Source organism: Triticum urartu, chromosome 7A (assembly GCF_056163025.1).
Source record: "Triticum urartu cultivar PI428250 chromosome 7A, HENAU_Tu73, whole genome shotgun sequence".
In the NCBI taxonomy this organism is placed as follows: Eukaryota; Viridiplantae; Streptophyta; class Magnoliopsida; order Poales; family Poaceae; genus Triticum; species Triticum urartu.
The window spans coordinates 166,021,612-166,040,091 of NC_141879.1; the positions used below are offsets into that span (position 1 = coordinate 166,021,612).

The window sequence follows — 18,480 nt, forward strand, 5'->3', positions numbered from 1 at the left end:
AAGGGTAAACATAGATGGTTAACTACCAGATCATATCCATTGAACAAAAGCGACCAACAAAACATTGCTCATTTGATGATTCAAAGTTTAAAACACTTTCAGGGAACACTTGCCCAATGCCGAGTAACTAGATGTCCATTCAGTTCAGTACCTTGTCGAAACGAACATAACAATCCATGCTAATATGCTAGTATCAAGTAGAATTCAATGCACGTAAACTGGACAATGTCGCAAGATGATCAGATAATAGCAAGACTGGATCCTAATTTTGGCATCACAAATGGAGCTAATCACTACAATAGATCACTAATTCCGAATACTTGATCTGCATGCAATGCAACTACTTAAATTAAAGCCAAGTGTTGATGCCAAAACAACAAAAACATTCAACACAGCTCCAACCTGACAATAATATGCATAATGCATGAAAGATGGTTACTACCAGATCATATCCATTGAGCGAAAGTGATCAACAAAACATTTCTCACAGGTACAAGCCAAATGATCAACGTACTGATGATTCAAAGCTTAAAACGCAGAGTAACTAGATGTTCATTCAGTACCTTGTCGAAACGACATAACACTCTGTCCATGCTAATATGCTACTAGTATCAGGTAAAATTCGATGCACGTAAACTGGACAATGTCGCAAGATGATGAGATAATAGCATGATGTGAAGTTCTAAGCCGCGACTGGCAGGTAAAACAGAGGCATGCATCAGGGGACAATCTTGTCAACCTTCATCTTGTTGATCCAGGTATTGAAGGACCTCAACGTGTTCCGGAACCCGAAGAATCCATACTCCTTGCTCTTGTTCATGGTGTCGATGTTCTCCCGCTCCACGTTGACCATGGCGTCGACGCAGAACCAGTTGGTGATGTCGTTGAGCTCGGTCTCCACGAGCCCGTTGTCGTTGACGATCTCCGCCCACACGCCCTCCTTCCCGGCCATGGCCTCCTCCAGCATGAAGCGCTGGTCCTCCCCCTCGTATCCCGTCCACGCCACACCGAACTGGTTGGCGAGGATCGGCCATAGCTGCTGCCACTTGAAGAGGTCCCCGTTGCTGCAGTTGAAGGGTTCGTTCTTGCCATTGGGCTCCATGGCCGCCCAGAGTGCGTGCTCGGCGACGAGCTCCGCGTCGGAGGCGTCGCTGAAGCCCTCCCAGGCGACGCGGGATCCTGGCCAGCGCAGCACGAGGCCCTCCTTGCCGCAGATGGCAGCGTAGACGCAGAGGCTGGCGAGGACGTTTCTTGCGCTCCGCGGGGAGAAGCCGAAGATGGTGGTGGGGCGGTGCACGGACCAGGTGACGCGGTTGTTGCTGGCGAGCCCGTCGAGGAGGACGTCCTCCAGGTCGGGGTAGTCGAGGCGCGGGAGGTCCTCGGAGTAGGGGCGGAGCGCGAGGGGCACGTGGGTGAGGGGCTCGAACGGGTCGACGTAGTGCTTGCGGCCGGTCTGGAGGCAGACGTGGAGCAGGCCGGGGCAGTTGGGGACGAGCGCGGAGAGGACGTTGCGGAGCATGGCGCCGTTGGCCTCGCGGCCCTCCCCGTGCGTCGGGCGGGGGTCCCAGGCGACGTAGAAGAGGTGGGTGACGTCGGTGAGGGGCGCGAGGGTGTCGGCGACGGCGGCGGCGTCGGCGAGGTCGAGGTGGTGGTGGAAGACGTCGGGCGGGAGGGGCGCGGACCACGGCGGGAGCGGGCGGCGGGAGAGCGCGTAGACCTTCCACGGGCCCCCCGGCGTGTCGCGGAGCGGGAGGATGTCGAGGAGCGCGGCGCCGACGATGCCGGTGGAGCCGACGACGAGGGCCACGTTGTTCTGGGGCGCCTCCGCGGCGGCGCGGGCGCGGCTGCTGGCCCGGCGCTTCTTGAAGGCGCCGAACGCCCCCGCCCACCACCACCTCATCATGGTGGCGCTGGCGCTGGCGCGGCGCTGGGATGGGCCGGCGCGGTGGATCGAGGAAGGTGAGTCGGCGAGAGGAGAGGGGAGGAGCGGAGCAGGTGGGGAGCTTGGGTTCTGGGTTTTGCGTCTTGGTCTTTGTTTGCTAAAGCTGCTTTACTTTATGGCTGGCGAGCCCCTCTCTCTCTCTCTCTCTCTCTCTCTCTCTCTCGAACTCCTTCATTCTTTCTCTCTCTTTTTTTGACGGGAAAATGGAAATTCCATTAAACTTCAAGCACAGCAATATCACTGGCTTGCAGTTTTACAATGCAATTGGAGGCAGAGGCCTCCCAAAAGGAGTCATCAGACCCAGAATGAACGCTCAGCTTGACAAGCTTATGGGCTACAGAGTTACAAGTGCGTCGACTAAAAGAAAAAGCATATGAATCAAAGTTTAGAATGCATACGCTTCTAGCTTCCTTCACCAACACACCAATGGTTGCCTTGTCATATTCGTTGCTCTTCAAAGCTTGTATAAGAGTTGAGGAATCAGACTCGAAGATGATTCGATTTGCCCCAATCCTAATCGCCCTATCAATGGCAGCAAGGCAGGCTACAGATTCAGATTGCAAAGCACATTTCAGGTTCACAGGCTTGCCCGCACCAGCAGCGATGAATTCGCTAGCCTGATCACGGACCACATAGCCCCAGCCTCCTGCACATGTATTTTCATCAAAGGCACCGTCGAAATTAACCTTCACATAATGCATTGGAGGCTTGCTCCATTTGTGAATGCCCGGTGGCTTAAGAGGCTTGTTTAGCTTTCGCAAGCCCAGGGACTCAATCAGCATCTTCTCCACCCGGTGACAAACCGCTTGAGGCTTTGGAGTCACCTCACCAGCATTGGCCTTGTTGCGAACATTCCACCATTCCTACATAAAGGTCACGACCTTCAGCTGCGTGTCTTCATCACACCTTCACAGCTCCTGAAGCATGGAGTGGGCTGAATTGCAGAGCATGAGTTTTTCTCTGGTCTCTCCCAAAGCCAAAATGTTCCAGCATCCTTTAGCTTTCTTGCACTTCAGGAAGGTGTGCCCTCCATCTTCATTTAACCTATGGCAAACAGGGCATCTAGTGTTCAAGTCCACGCCCAGCTTTTGAATTTTCATGCGGTTAGCCAGACTATTGTGGGCAAGGCCCCACACAAACATCTTTACTTTGCTGGTGGCCTTCAGGGACCAGACATGCTTCCAATCAAATTTGACAGTGCTGTTAGCAAAATTTTCCTTAGAGCTTGCAGCATCTCTTCCCAGCCTTCTATCGCGCAGCATAACCCCAATCTTATAAGCAGATTTGACAAAGAAGATGCCACGTTGATCAAAGTGCTAAGCAAAATTATCCTCCATCCCTTCGCAGATGCTAATGGAGAGAATGGCCTTTGCGTCTTCTTCCTGAAAGAGATCACGGACCAACGCCTCGTCCCAGCCCCCGGTGATTGGATTGAGCAAATCTGCTACAACAGTGATTGGGGAGCGCCCAGGGAGAGATCTAGGCCTCCTTGTATCGCCCTCGGGGATCCAAGGATCCTCCCACACCTTGATGTTAGTCCCATCCCCCACTCTCCAGATAATCCCTTCCTTTAATAAGTCCACCCCTTTTAGGATGCTGCGCCAAGAGTACGATATGCCAGGGGCGGGAACAACGTCCAGAAGCTTCCCGTCAGGAAAATATTTAGCCCGCAGCACCCTCCCGCATAGAGACTCGGGGTCTCCAGCATAATTATTTCTCTCTCTTTAAACACACTCCTCTATTTTGAATTCCTTTCTCTCTCTCTCTCTCAAAACAGAGAGCAGTTTTCTGTCAAGAGAACTTTGTCGTTTCTCAAAGGCCCATAGGCCCAATCAACAACCTGCCTCAAAGGCCATCGTGGCAACTTGTTTCAAAGCCTTTCGGCCCAACCTGCGAGGGGTAGCTCAGTGGCCGAACCACTTTCACGCGCCCTGTTTTATCTTCTCTCCTGCAAACCTTTTCCATTTAGGCCAGTGATGAACTACAACATGAGCCGGTGCGTATGGGCACTGCCTGACGGTGACCTTGTTGATCAAATGACTGCAAACGATGAACATTTTGGATCAGTAAAGCTTAGCAGCATTGTCTAACAAAAATAGTCTAGTGCTAGAGAGTGACAGGCGTCCGCATCGGCCACCTCCCTCTTGAAATCTAGATTGTCTGGCCATTGCAACATAATTCTCACCTACACAATAACTTCTGTACGTTGACAACATCGGCGTGGCATTTTTTTTGGTCTGTGGAATCGTGAAGAAAAAAGTGTTATATCATTTGGAACACCCAATGTAATTTTTTTATTGTATGTACAAAAATCCCCAATGGTTGAGTAACTTCTCAAAGGTTTCGCGCCGGCCTTACAATGGAGTAACCGCCTGATAGATGTTGAGTCTGATTGTTTGGAGGTGTTTCTGTGGTGGTAAACAATGATAACAACAGATCGAGATATGTTTTTCTTATAAATAAATTAAAGAGAAGCATGAAGGAACATAGTTCTTGTATTGCACACATCAGACATACCAAAATAGGGCTAGTCATTATATGGCTAACTTTGCTAGATTGCATGGTCGAATTACTGTTTGGCTTGGTTCCAGTCCAGAGGACGTCTTCAGTATCACCTGGAGTGGTTGTAATACCTAATTTTTGAGTAACACAAGAATATTTCCCCACCAAAAAAATCCCAATAGCTATGGCAGAAATCGTTGATGAACCACATTGCGCACTGCAGTATAGAGAGCAAAGTTAGCAGCATTAGAAGAATGGTTGCAGCATGAATGCAACTTTTCAGGCATGCATTCAGAGTCATCGCAACATGTCACCCATGCTTTCGCTGCAAAACACAAATGCCATTCCGACGACCCCAGACCCATCCCCCTTTGTGGATCATCTGCCAAGGGGTTAGCACGATGACTTCGGATTTGAGCCCCACCCTACATGTCATGGCAGTGCAATGAGCTCGCGTGGGTTCTCCAACCACGACAATGGAGAAGGGTTGGGGAGAGGGGAAGCAAGGAGCAACAACGTGATGGGGCAACTGATGTTGTGTGGTCGCCTGAAGAGAAGAGCATGCAACATGCATGTGCGAAAAGGGAAGCATGCTCATGTGCGTATGATCATTTGGAGTCTAGCAGGAAGAATACATTATAACAAGAGAAACTAGACAGATTCTTGAGTTGATGGCCAATTTTAACTCCTAAAATTCACATGCAACTCTAGAAATTATTAGGTCAGAAGAAAACTTGCATGATAGTTGAGGGAGTCCTGGATTAGGGGGTGTCCGGATGGCCGGACTATACCTTCAGCTGGACTCCTGGACTATGAAGATACAAGATTGAAGACTTCGTCCCGTGTCCGGAAGGGACTTTCCTTGGCGTGGAAGGCAAGCTTGGCGATACGGATATGTAGATCTCCTACCATTGTAACCGACTTTGTGTAACCCTAACCCTCTCCGGTGTCTATATAAACCGGAGGGTTTTAGTCCGTAGGACAACATACAGAACAACAATCATACCATAGGCTAGCTTCTAGGGTTTAGCCTCTCCGATCTCGTGGTAGATCTACTCTTGTACTACCCATATCATCAATATTAATCAAGCAGGACGTAGGGTTTTACCTCCATCAAGAGGGCCCGAACCTGGGTAAAACTTCGTGTCCCTTGCCTCCTGTTACCATCCGGCCTAGATGCACAGTTCGGGACCCCCTACCCGAGATCCGCCGATTTTGACACCGACATTGGTGGTTTCATTGGGAGTTCCTCTGTGTCGTCGCCGTCAGGCTTGATGGCTCCTACGATCATCAATAGTGATGCAGTCCAGGGTGAGACCTTCCTCCCCAGACAGATCTTCGTCTTCGTCGGCTTCGCACTGCGGGCCAATTCACTTGGCCATCTGGAGCAGATCAAAAGCTATGCCCCTGGCCGTCAGGTCAGATTTGGAAGTTTAAACTACACGGCTGACATCCGCGGGGACTTGATCTTCGACGGATTCGAGCCACTGCCGAGCGTGCCGCACTGTCACGACGAGCATGATCTAGGTCTGCCGCCGAACAGTGCCCTGGAGGCCGCACCCGCATCGGCTTCGACCCTTAATTCGGAGCCAACTGCGCCGATCGAGGATGGGTGGTTGGACGCCGCCTCGGGGGCTGCGATCCCAACAGCGATCGAGCCGAACACCAGCCCCGCACTCCGCGAGACTCGTGACTCCAAGGAGCTGGACTCCTCTCCGGACTCCGAACCTTCCACGCCCCTGCCGATCGAATCCGATTGGGTGCCGATCATGGAGTTTACTGCCGCGGACATCTTTCAGCACTCGCCTTTCGGCGATATTTTGAAGACACTAAAGTCTCTCTCTTTATCAGGAGAGCCCTGGCCGGATTACGGTCAGCAAGGTTGGGATGCGGACGATGAAGAAATTCAAAGCCCACCCACCACCCACTTTGTAGCCACTGTCGACGATTTAACCGACATGCTCGACTTCGACTCCGAAGACATCGACGGTATGGACGCCGATGAAGGAGACGATGAAGAACCAGCGCCTATTGGGCCCTGGAAAGCCACCTCGTCATATGACATATACATGGTGGACACCCCAAAAGAAGGAGATGGCGATGGAACAACGGAGGATGACCCCTCCAAGAAACAGCATAAGCGCCGGCGTCAGCGGCGCCGCTCAAAATCCCGCCAAAGGAAATACGGTGATTCCAGCACGGGAGATAATAGTACTCCGGAGAGTGCCGAAGAAAACCCCCTCCAGCAAGATTCAGCACAGGAGGATGGAGAAATCAGCCCTCATGAGAGAGCGGCAGACAGAGAGGTCGAGGACGATAACTATATGCCTCCCTCCGAAGACAAGGCAAGCCTCGACGACGACGAATTCGTCGTGCCAGAGGATCCCGTCGAGTAAGAGCGTTTTCAACGCAGGCTTATGGCCACGGCAAGAAGCCTCAAGAAAAAACAGCAACACCTTAGAGCTGATCAAGATTTGCTAGTTGACAGATGGACTGAAGTCCTTGCGGCCGAAGAGCATAAACTCAAACGCCCCTCCAAGAGCTAACCAAAGCACAGGTTGCTACCCCGATTAGAGGAGGAAGCACTTAAACCTACATCACCAGCACTTGATACGGCCGACCGACCACCTCATGGCCGCGACAGAGAGGCCTCTCGGCCCTCCACTCAAGCCGCACCCTGTACCAAGGCACGGGAAAATGCGCCTGACCTGCGAGATATGTTGGAGCACAAGGCAAGGCAAACAAGATCGATCTACGGATCACGTGGGCGCCCCACGACTCGAGACGGTAACCGTCACGCCGGACACAAATCTGGCAGGGCCGAACACAGTAGACAAAGCTCATCGGAGCTACGTCGTGATATAGCCCAGTACAGAGGTGCCGCACACCCACTATGCTTCACAGACGAAGTAATGGATCATCAAATCCCCGAGGGTTTCAAACCCGTAAACATCGAATCATATGATGGCACAACAGATCCTGCGGTATGGATCGAGGATTATCTCCTTCATATCCACATGGCCCGCGGTGATGATCTCCACGCCATCAAATACCTCCCACTCAAGCTTAAAGGACCAGCTCGGCATTGGCTTAACAGCTTGCCAACAGGATCAATCAGTTGTTGGGAGGACCTGGAAGCCACATTCCTCGACAATTTTCAGGGCACTTATGTGCGACCACCAGACGCCGATGACCTAAGTCACGTAATTCAGCAGCCAGAGGAATCGGCCAGGCAATTCTGGACACGGTTCCTAACAAAGAAAAATCAAATAGTCGACTGTCCGGACGCAGAGGCCCTAGCAGCCTTCAAGCACAATATCCGTGACGAGTGGCTTGCCCGGCACCTTGGACAGGAAAAGCCGAAATCTATGGCAGCACTCACGACACTCATGACCCGCTTTTGCGCGGGAGAAGACAGCTGGCTTGCTCGTAGCAACAATATGACCAAGAACCCTGGTAATTCGGATACCAGGGACAGTAGTGGCAGGTCGCGTCGCAACAAGCAGAAGCGCCGCATTAACAGCGACAATGCTGAGGATACGACAGTTAATGCCGGATTCAGAGGCTATAAATCCGGTCAGCGGAAAAAGCCATTCAAAAGAAATCCTAGGGGCCCGTCTAGTTTGGACCGAATACTCGACCGCTTGTGCCAGATACATGGCACCCCTGAAAAGCCGGCCAATCACACCAACAGGGATTGTTGGGTGTTCAAGCAGGTAGGCAAGTTAAATGCCAAAAATACCGACAAGGGGCTACATAGCGATGACGACGAAGAGCCCCGGCCACCGAAAAACAGTGGACAGAAGGTTTTTCCCCCACAAGTGCGGACGGTGAACATGATATACGCAACCCACATCCCCAAGAGGGAGCGGAAGCGCGCGTTAAGGGACGTATACGCGGTAGAGCCAGTCGCCCCAAAGTTCAACCCATGGTCCTCCTGCCCGATCACCTTTGATTGAAGGGACCATCCCACTAGCACCCATCATGGCGGATTCGCCACATTGGTTCCAGACCCAATTATTGACGGATTTCATCTCACTAGAGTCCTTATGGACGGCGGCAGCAGCCTGAACCTGCTTTACCAGGATACAGTGTGAAAAATGGGCATAGATCCCTCGAGGATTAAGCCCACCAAAACGACCTTTAAAGGCGTAATACCAGGTGTAGAGGCCAACTGTACAGGTTCAGTCACACTTGAAGTGGTCTTCGGATCTCTGGATAATTTCCGAAGCGAGGAGTTAATCTTCGACATAGTCCCATTCCGCAGTGGCTATCACGCACTGCTCGGGCGAACCGCATTCGCCAAGTTCAATGCGGTACCACACTACGCATACCTTAAGCTCAAGATGCCAGGCCCTCGAGGAGTAATTACGGTCAATGGAAACACCGAACGCTCCCTCCGAACGGAGGAGCACACGGCGGCCCTTGCAGCGGAAGTACAAAGCAACCTCTCCAGGAAGTTCTCCAGTCCGGCCATCAAATGTCCGGACACCGTCAAGCGCGCCCGGAGTAACCTACAACAAGACCGCCTGGCATGTTCCGAGCAGGCGTAGCAACGCGGCCCCAACCCCAGCCCTCGCAAAAATGCGACGCTAGTACTTCGCGTACATAACTATACTCTAGAAATACCATGGGTACAGGGGGAGGGGCACCATCACGGCACGCCCGAAACACGGCTTAAACCGCACCAGGGGCTGCCGATTTTTTAATTTTCTCTTACTTTCAGGACTCCATTCTTCGGAAGGCCTGTTCGGCAGTTCAATTGCCGCACAAACGATGCAAGAACCAGGGAAGCAGACAAGCCATGCCACATTACAGAACTCCCAGGTGGTCTCTATCACTAGCAGTATACCTGTTTTGCATACCATTCCGCAGCCTGCACCTGGAACAGACATGTTAAATAGTCCAACCTTTTGCTTCTCACATTATTTGTGTCGTTTTGCTTTGATCGCAGCCCTTTTTAATAAACAATGCATAGCTTCTGTCTATTTTTGCATTACTTTTTTTACAAATATATGTTCCTTAACGACATGTTGCACCCGTACACTTTGGTACGGCCAAAATACGCCAGGGGCTTTAGTACCCCTCAATATGGTGTGAGAAGTCTGAACACTTTAACAAGTGCGGCACCCCGAACTTATAGAATTATATGCATCGGCTCCGAATCGTGTCTTGGGTCAATAGGTGGGTTTGCGCGGCTCCTATGTTTTGGTACCTTACGTTTCGCTATATCGGCTAAGGTAGCACTAGGAGAACTACTGCGACTGTGCCCCAATTGAGATGGGTCGAGCACCTCAGTAGAGAAAGCTAAAACTGACTGTCATGATGAAGCGAGAGCTGGTTGCTGTTCGAGAGGTTTTTCGAGTCCCTAAAGACTTATGCCGCTTAGAGCGAGGAGTCGGCTCTGTCCGGCCAAGGCATGGATAGCGCCCCGAACTCGGTCTTCCGAATACCAGGGGCTTCACCGAAATTTAAAATTATAGAATTCTATGGCTAAGTGAGAGTGTTCACGCATTATAGTCCAATTGCCTTGTTCGTTGTGCTGAGCGCCTCCCTCGAAGGACCCAAACATGGGAAAAAGAGCGCTCAGGTTTATCCCCGAACACCCCAGCACTAGCGTCATGGGGGCAGAAGCCGACGACTCGCCATCTCTCAGAATTGATAAACAGCCACACAGAAGGTAATATTTTAAATTCCAACAGCATTGCTTAGCGCATATGAACAAGTTTTCAGCGCACAGGACAAAACGAGCGAGTTTTACTAAAAAATTACTTCCCTGGAACATTCATCCGCCACAAGGCAGGCACCCTTCAGAACATCCTTATAATAATTCTTGGGCTTGCGATGCTCTTTCCCCGGCGGTGGCCCGTCCTTCACAAGCTTCTCAGCATCCAGCTTGCCCCAGTGCACCTTAGCACGGGCAAGGGCCCTACGTGCACCTTCAATGCAGACGGAGCGCTTGATGACTTCGAGCCTTGGACAAGCCCCCACCAGCCGCCGCACTAGCCTGAAATAGCTCCCAGGCAGAGCCTCTCTAGGCCACAGCCGAACAATGAGGCCTTTCATGGCCTGTTCGGCCGCCTTGTGGAGCTCGACCAGTTGCTTCAGCTGGTCGCTCAGGGGCACGGGGTGTCCGGCCTCAGCATACTGGGACTAGAACACCTTCTCTGTCGAGCTACCCTCCTCGGCTCGATAGAATGTGGTGGCATCGGACACGCTACGGGGAAGATCTGCGAATGCCCCTGGAGAGCTCCGGATTCGGGTAAGTAACAAGTAACTCACGTTTACGTGTTTGCTTTGCATAAAGAATGCCTTACCCGCCGCTATCTTTTTCACCGCATCCAACTCCTGGAGGGTCTTCTGGGATTCGGCCTTGGCAGACTTGGCATTTTCAATAGCCATCGCAAGCTCGGACGTTCGCGTCTTTGAGTCAAGCTCCAAACTCTCATGTTCCTTCATGAGAGCCTGGAGCTCTTGCCGCACCTTGCCAACCTGGGCCTCATACTTCTCCCGCTCGGTGCGCTCCGTGGCCGCCCTCTTCTCGGCCTCGACCAGCGCTTGCTTAAGGGTCGCCACCTCAGACGTGGCCCCTACAATAGCCACGATAATCCTGTCATTTTCTGCAATTGCACTTTTTATATATACTTAAACAAGGTATTTCTTACCTTCATTGTCCTCGAGCTGCTTCTTGGCACGCCCGAGCTCTTGCTCGGACTGCTCGAGGTTCTGCTTTAGTGTGTCCACTTCGCAATCAGTGCGGCGGACGCCAGCAGAGAAGCCTGCATATGCATATTGACTCCTTTTTGTTAGACTCCTGCGAATTTTACTTGATCCTCTATTCGGCTTTTCTTCCCGAACGCCAAACAGAGCATCAGGGGCTACTATCTATGCGGTAATATTATTTACACATTCTTTACTTACCTCAAAGCCTGTTAAAAGGCTAGTACAAGCTTCAGTCAGTCCGCTCTTGGCGGACTGAACCTTCTGGACCACCGCACTCATAATGGTGCGGTGCTCCTCGTCGATAGAGGCGCCTTTGAGCACCTCCAACAGATTATCCGGCACCTCCGGTTGGACGGGGGTCACTGGCACGGTGGGCTTGCTCCTCTTGGAAGGAGGTCCCCCGCCGGACTCTGGAACCTTTGAAGGTTCCGGAGCGGTGTCCGGCCTAGAGCCGGACTTGGAGCCTTGGGGGTTTTTATCCCCTTTACTCCTGGAGTCCGGGAGGTCGCCTTGCGGCGCCTCCAGGACCACCTCCTCCTGGCTTGGAACCTGTTGGGACAACACTTCGGCGTCGTCTGTAGGGCGGGGGGAGGAGGCCATCGGAAGCGAATTCACACCCGACGAGTCCAGTGAACCGCTCGATGTCGCGTCGAGCCGGTCTTTGGGTGGGATGCATAATCATATTCGACATAAGGGAAAGTTGTGCAATAAAGGAATACTATGAATTACTCTGGTATCCGGATACTTACGATTTCGCCAGGGGCTTGGCCCTGAGCGGCCACTCCTCTCCGCCGTCGTCGGCATTGGTGGAGTAGTCCGGGGGAAGGGTTCTCCCCTTCTTGGACCCTTCGGCCTCCCCAGTGAGGGCGGCCTTCCTTTTCTTCTCTCCTCCCGCTTGGGGGGAGAGGTCTCTTCTTCCTCCTCCTCGTCTTCACGGGAGGAGTGCGCCTTGGAGTCGTCGGATGATGAACCCGACACCTCCTGGCGCCGGGCACTCTTTCGAGTCCCCGTGGCCTTCTTCATGGCCTTCTTCTCCGGCACCACATGGGGTGCCAGAACCAGCAGCTTCGCCAAGCGGGCATCGGCTGGGTCTTCGGGCAAAGGAGCCGGACAGTCGATCTGTCCAGACTTCGCCTGCCAAACCTGTCAAAGGTAAGGGAGCTTAGATCCCGCATAGAGTTAAACTATGAAAAACTAATACCCTGTAAAAGGTACAAACAACTTACCGCGCTAGCGTGACGCTACGCGCTGAATCCACGATCCTCGGTAGCGGATGCGGGAGCCTCGGCGCCCTTGAAAAGCACCTTCCAGGCATCCTCGTACGTCGTGTCGAAGAGCCTGCTCAGAGTTCGGTGTTGCGCCGGGTTGAACTCCCACAGATTGAAGGCTCGTTGTTGACACGGGAGGATCCGACGGATGAGCATAACTTGGACTACATTGACAAGCTTGAGCTGCTTGTCCACCAGGGTTTGGATGCATGTTTGCAGTCCAGTCACCTCTCCTTTGCTGCCCCACGACAGGCCCGTCTCTTTCCAGGACGTGAGCCGCGTTGGGGGTCCGGACCAGAACTCGGGGGCTGCGACCCACTCAGGGTCGCGCGGCTCGGTGATGTAAAACCACCCCGATTGCCACCCCTTCAGGGTCTCCACATAGGAGCCCTCGAGCCATAAGACATTGGTCATCTTGCCTACCATGGCGCCTCCGCACTCCGCCTGGTTGCCACGCATCACCTTCGGCTTGACATTGAAAGTCTTGAGCCATAGGCCGGAATGGGGGCGGATGCAGAGGAAAGCCTCGCACACGACGATAAACGCCGAGATGTTGAGGATGAAGTTCGGGGCCAGATCATGGAAATCCAGGCCGTAGTAGAACATGAGTCCTCGGACGAATGGGTGGATAGGAAAGCCTAGTCCGCGGAGGAAGTGGGGAAGGAACACTACCCTCTCATGGGGCCTTGGGGTGGGGAGGAGCTGCCCCTCTTCGGGAAGCCGGTACGCGATGTCGTTAGACAAGTATCCGGCCTTCCTCAATTTTTTGATGTGTCCCTCCGTGACGGAGGAGACCATCCACTTGCCTCCCGCTCCGGACATGGCTGGAGAAGGTTGAGGTGGGGAGTGCGGACTTGGGTGCTGGAGCTCGAGTGTGCGAAAATGGATAGGCAAAGGAGGAAGAAGGCGTAGGTGAAAAGGTGGATCCTTATCCCCTTATATGGGTGGACGCAACTACGTGTCCCCACCAGCCTGGTAAAACTCGCTTATCTCCAAGCGTCGTAATCAATGGCGCGGTTGGGTTACCCACGCCCGTATTGATGAGAATCCCAGAATAAGGGGACACGATCTCTGCTTTAACAAGACGTGCCAAGGAAACCGCCTCGCATGACATGCTGAGGTGGGATAATAAAATGATTCGGATAAAGGCTTGGCCGTGGTGTGTCACACTACGGAATACGTCAACAGATTAGATTTGTGTAAATATTATTCTCTCTATGGCAATATGTGGAAACTTATTTTGCAGAGCCGGACACTATCTTTGTGTTCAAAATCTTCTATGAAGTACTTGGAGGAGGAACCCGCCTTGCAATGCCGAAGACAATCTGCGCGCCGGACTCGTTGTCATTGAAGCCTGGTTCAGGGGCTACTGAGGGAGTCCTGGATTAGGGGGTGTCCGGATGGCCGGACTATACCTTCAGCCGGACTCCTGGACTATGAAGATACAAGATTGAAGACTTCGTCCCATGTCCGAAAGGGACTTTCCTTGGCGTGGAAGGCAAGCTTGGCGATACGGATATGTAGATCTCCTACCATTGTAACCGACTTTGTGTAACCCTAACCCTCTCCGGTGTCTATATAAACCGGAGGGTTTTAGTCCGTAGGACAACATACAGAACAACAATCATGCCATAGGCTAGCTTCTAGGGTTTAGCCTCTCCGATCTCGTGGTAGATCTACTCTTGTACTACCCATATCATCAATATTAATCAAGCAGGACGTAGGGTTTTACCTCCATCAAGAGGGCCCGAAACTGGGTAAAACTTCGTGTCCCTTGCCTCCTGTTACCATCCGGCCTAGACGCACAGTTCGGGACCCCCTACCCGAGATCCGCCGGTTTTGACACCGACAACAGTGAATAGAGAAGGATTCATCCGAAGTTTTAGATAGTTGGCGCAATCGCGCTCCATGTTAGTGGAGGTTCGGATGTTGTAGACGATGAGTGAAATTATCTAAGGCAAACATCGTATCAATGGACCCTACTTGGCACGGGTACATGCCATAGCACCCGAGGAGAAGCGCCACCGACCATGAAGGACACTTTCCATATTTCACGCAACAAACAAGGGAACCCCGAAGCTCAGGTAGGAAGAACTGAACATGCCGGGTACAAAAACAAGTCTCAAATCCTACCGCTATACTCCTAACATACAACCATGGAGTTCTATGTAACGGTGATATATAAGGGCAACACAGACAATGTAGAAGGGGCCTCCACCTTTCGCATAGTTAGGAATTTGCACCATGTAGAGATTACGATGCTTCCCATAAAAGTCTACCACAACTAACCAGATACCCCTTGATATTGGAATCCAATATATTCTTCACATATATGAAAAAGAACATGGTAGGAAGTAGGTATTTTACCCATGTTAGGGGCCTGAACCTGGGTATATCATGTGCCCCCATTTTCTCGGGTTCTAGATCCACTAGTACCCTAACGTGATGTTCACGTGATTACAAATTCACGTAGTCATTCTAGTAAGGATGCTAGGACCTGGCAAAAATTCCCCGATAGGGACAACATCATAAGACACAAAATCTGTGCCAAATGAACCACAAAGGTCTAGGTCAAAAATTTATTGGCGCCTGCTTGTTGCTCCAATTATCACACATGGAAGCACATGATATACCTAGGTTCGAGCCCCTAATTTTTTGGGGGGGGGGGGCAGGTGAAAGATTTGAAGTAAGTGGCGAGTTTCCCCGCAGTGAGAAATGAGGGTATCAATCCGTTGAATCAACTTGCCCAAGTTCAAGGATCAGCCCTCCAACACAATTAGAAACTTGTGCCCAACAATTCTTACTAGGTTGTCAGTCTCACTAGCTTTATTAGTTGCAACAAGTTATCGGTGTATTGTATGTCTAAAAATGTTTTTGTGTTTCTGAAATAATTAATTGTATAAAATAGAAGTGCATTTAAAAGTAAAGTGGTGGTTGTTTTTAGGAGTAAAAGATAGGGGTTCATAGGTTCACTAGTTGAAAGTGAAATTGTGCCCTTAATATTCTTTTGATATTGATGCGACACATTTATAAAGCACGAATATGTTTGCCAAGTGATTCTACATTATTTAGTTCCCTTTGTGTTGTTATATTGTGGACCATCAACCCACCAAAATGACTAGGGTCAAGCCGTGTGCGACAACCAAAGATAAAGAGTAGCTTTTTTTCTTGAGTGATAGGGATCGCACACTATTACAAGGGGATCAAAGGGTTGTGAAGATTTTGTTGAGTTCATCTTCACATATTTCAATGCCTATTCTTTGTTTATTCCACAACAAAAATTCCACGAGAAAAACCTAGGTCAACATGATCAATGGGGGAAAAGACAGTCAACCGGATTGTCTACGACATTTGTGGCCAGACTGTCCATGTCATGGTGGCTAGCTTGGCTCGGGGTGCTGCTAAGATGGACAATACCCAAAATGACCTGGCGCTCTCGGCCTTAGGGTGATTCCTATTCCGACTGGGAGGTATAACCTAGTTGTGGGAATCGTCGCACTACACTAGCTTCTTCACTCCTTCTACTACTCTGCTATTTGGTGAGTTTGATTGTTACCCGCCATGTTCATATTGTTTGTTGGTGCAATGAATTGCCCCCTTGGGTTTTGGAGATTGTTGTCAGCAATAGTAAGGTACTGATTTGTTTGCCAGTGAACATAGAGTGATATAGTCCTTGACGTATCGAGAAGAACATTACATTCTAACAAGAAGTTTGAAGAACGTCACCGAGAAACATCTGCATTGTAGAGAATAGAGATATATATTTAAAGTAGAATCTATACTGAGAAGATTGTGTGGAGGAATCGAGCCCTTAAAATATTGATGATGCAAAGCAATTTTCAATCGGTGCATCCGAAAAAGAATTACCGCAGTCGAGAAGTTTGGAGGCAAAGTGAAGATGTGGTATTTGTTTCGTTGTTCTTCTTTCTATTATTTGAGTCATAGGGACACCGTACTATTAAGAGGGGTATAGCTATTCGAGACTTAAGTCTGTTGTGATGCTTAGCCGAAACCTATGCAAGACCGAGTGAAATCTCTCCGAGCTCCGAAAAAATTCTACTTATCAGTCAGAGACGTTGTTCTTATGGACTACGAGAGATATCTTCCTGACCGAGGATTCATCTTTAGTTGTTCCTCAAGTAAAATTGTGATGTGCTCAAAATTCTAACCATTGGAAAACATGTCATTTGGCCATTGGCTGGACTGTGTGTCCTAAATGATCATTTCCTATCAGGGAAGGTTGCGGCTATAAATAGCCACCCCACTCCAACTTTTTTCATTGGCTACTCTGCTTGAGATTTTGAGAAGATTGATTGAGCGCCCCTCTCGAGAGATTCGAGTTTAAGATATGCTGAGAGAAAATCAGGAGACAAAACTTAGTGATTAACATCATAGTAGATCTGAGTTGAGAGTTCTTGTACCTATTACTCTTGAGAGTTGCACACTCTCTAGATAGATAGGTGTCGGCTTGAGTGTCGAAGAGTAATTATCTTCACCAAGTAAAGTCTTCGGCAATCAAGAGTAATTATGGTTCGTGAAGAAGTGTGTTGAAGGTTTGGAGATCACCGATAAGCATCTACCCGAGCGAATTCGACGGAAGTCTGATCAGCTCCGCGTTGAAGGAGAATAGGACGGAAGAGTGAGTTGGTCTACCAAATCATCTGTCGCCATTGAGCACCACCGGTTCATTCTACTCAACTACAATACTTTTAGTAGTTTATCTTCGGTGCTTTGTGCCATTTATCTGTACCATTTATTATCTGTTGCTTGGCTATATTGTTTAGTGTATTTCAGTTTGTCGTGCTCAAAGTTGTTTGCTTGTATGCTCATCTGATAATCCTTTGGTTTTACTTTGTCATCCAAATGAGTTGTGCTCTAATGAACATATCTCAATAACATGTATGTAGTTCTTTTTTAGTCTTCATTCGTGATCTTTCATCCATGTTGTTCGCATTGTCCTCATTGTATGCTACCATTTGTTATCGTGAAGTTTCTCTGTTAATATACTAGGAGGATTATCACCACTTTCATTGAAAGTTATGCTTAGTCCTTCTCATCTAAATTGTTTTTCCTTCAGGTAGCCGTGACAATTTAGTTTTAGTTTTCATGTCTAGTTTTACTTCCGCCTTTTCACCTCGAGAGATTTGAAGTTTCGAAGGAAATTTTAAATCTCCCATTCACCCCCCCCCCTCCCCTCTGGTCGATATACTCCCGATCCTAACAGTGTTCATGGGTGCGATCGTGTAGCATAATTATTTTGTTGCGTAGCACGTTCCCCTTCAATGGCATCATGAGCAAATATATGAGTACATGCATGTACGATTAGTGTATATGGTGTTATTTAGCATTGCTCTTATGTGCGAAGTGATTAAACATCTCTAATTACAGGACATTCATGTTGTAACCCTTCTAATTGCGAAATTTTGACCTCAAAAGTATGGAAGAACTTTGTTACAAAAGTCTGGATTTCTGAGGTGTTTTTATGATGCTCCTCAGTATGTTGATCGCTAACCAAAGTTATGCTTAAGATTATTTGGGTTCAACCATAGTTGAGAGAGATAAATTTTGGGATGAAGAAGGTTAGTAGATTTGATAAATACGGGGGTCACGCGTAAAGACAAAGTTTGGTCTTGGATATATCCTAAGACACCCCTCATGTTGAAACAACAATGTGAACTGTCATGCTTAATGGTTTAGTAGGAAATTAAATTTTTGCCAACTTAACCATAGCAGCCATGGTAATTAGGAAAAGTGATTAGAGGTGTCTAACCTTTTATTTGTTTATACGTGTCAACCTCAGGGCAAGCTTTTTGCAAAAACTACACGAAGACGACGTAGACTACTCCTGTATGTCTTCTTTTTGCGGGTAGGGTTGTACCATGTCTTCTTTTTGCGGGTAAGGTTATACCATGTCACTAAGTTATTAGGTGCCTATGATGTTAATCCATTGTTATGCAACTTATTTGATGTGCAGTAGACATGTTTTTTAGGGTGATCTCTCGCTTAAAAATATCAAGTTGATAGTGTTCATCCAACTATAGTACT

At 49.7% G+C, this 18,480-nt stretch overlaps 1 pseudogene; it reads right to left on the bottom strand.

Annotated features, from left to right (window-relative positions):
- Positions 1–466: 466 nt before the first annotated feature.
- Positions 467–2,036, bottom strand: LOC125522107 ((S)-8-oxocitronellyl enol synthase ISY1 pseudogene; annotated as a pseudogene).
- Positions 2,037–18,480: the final 16,444 nt, after the last annotated feature.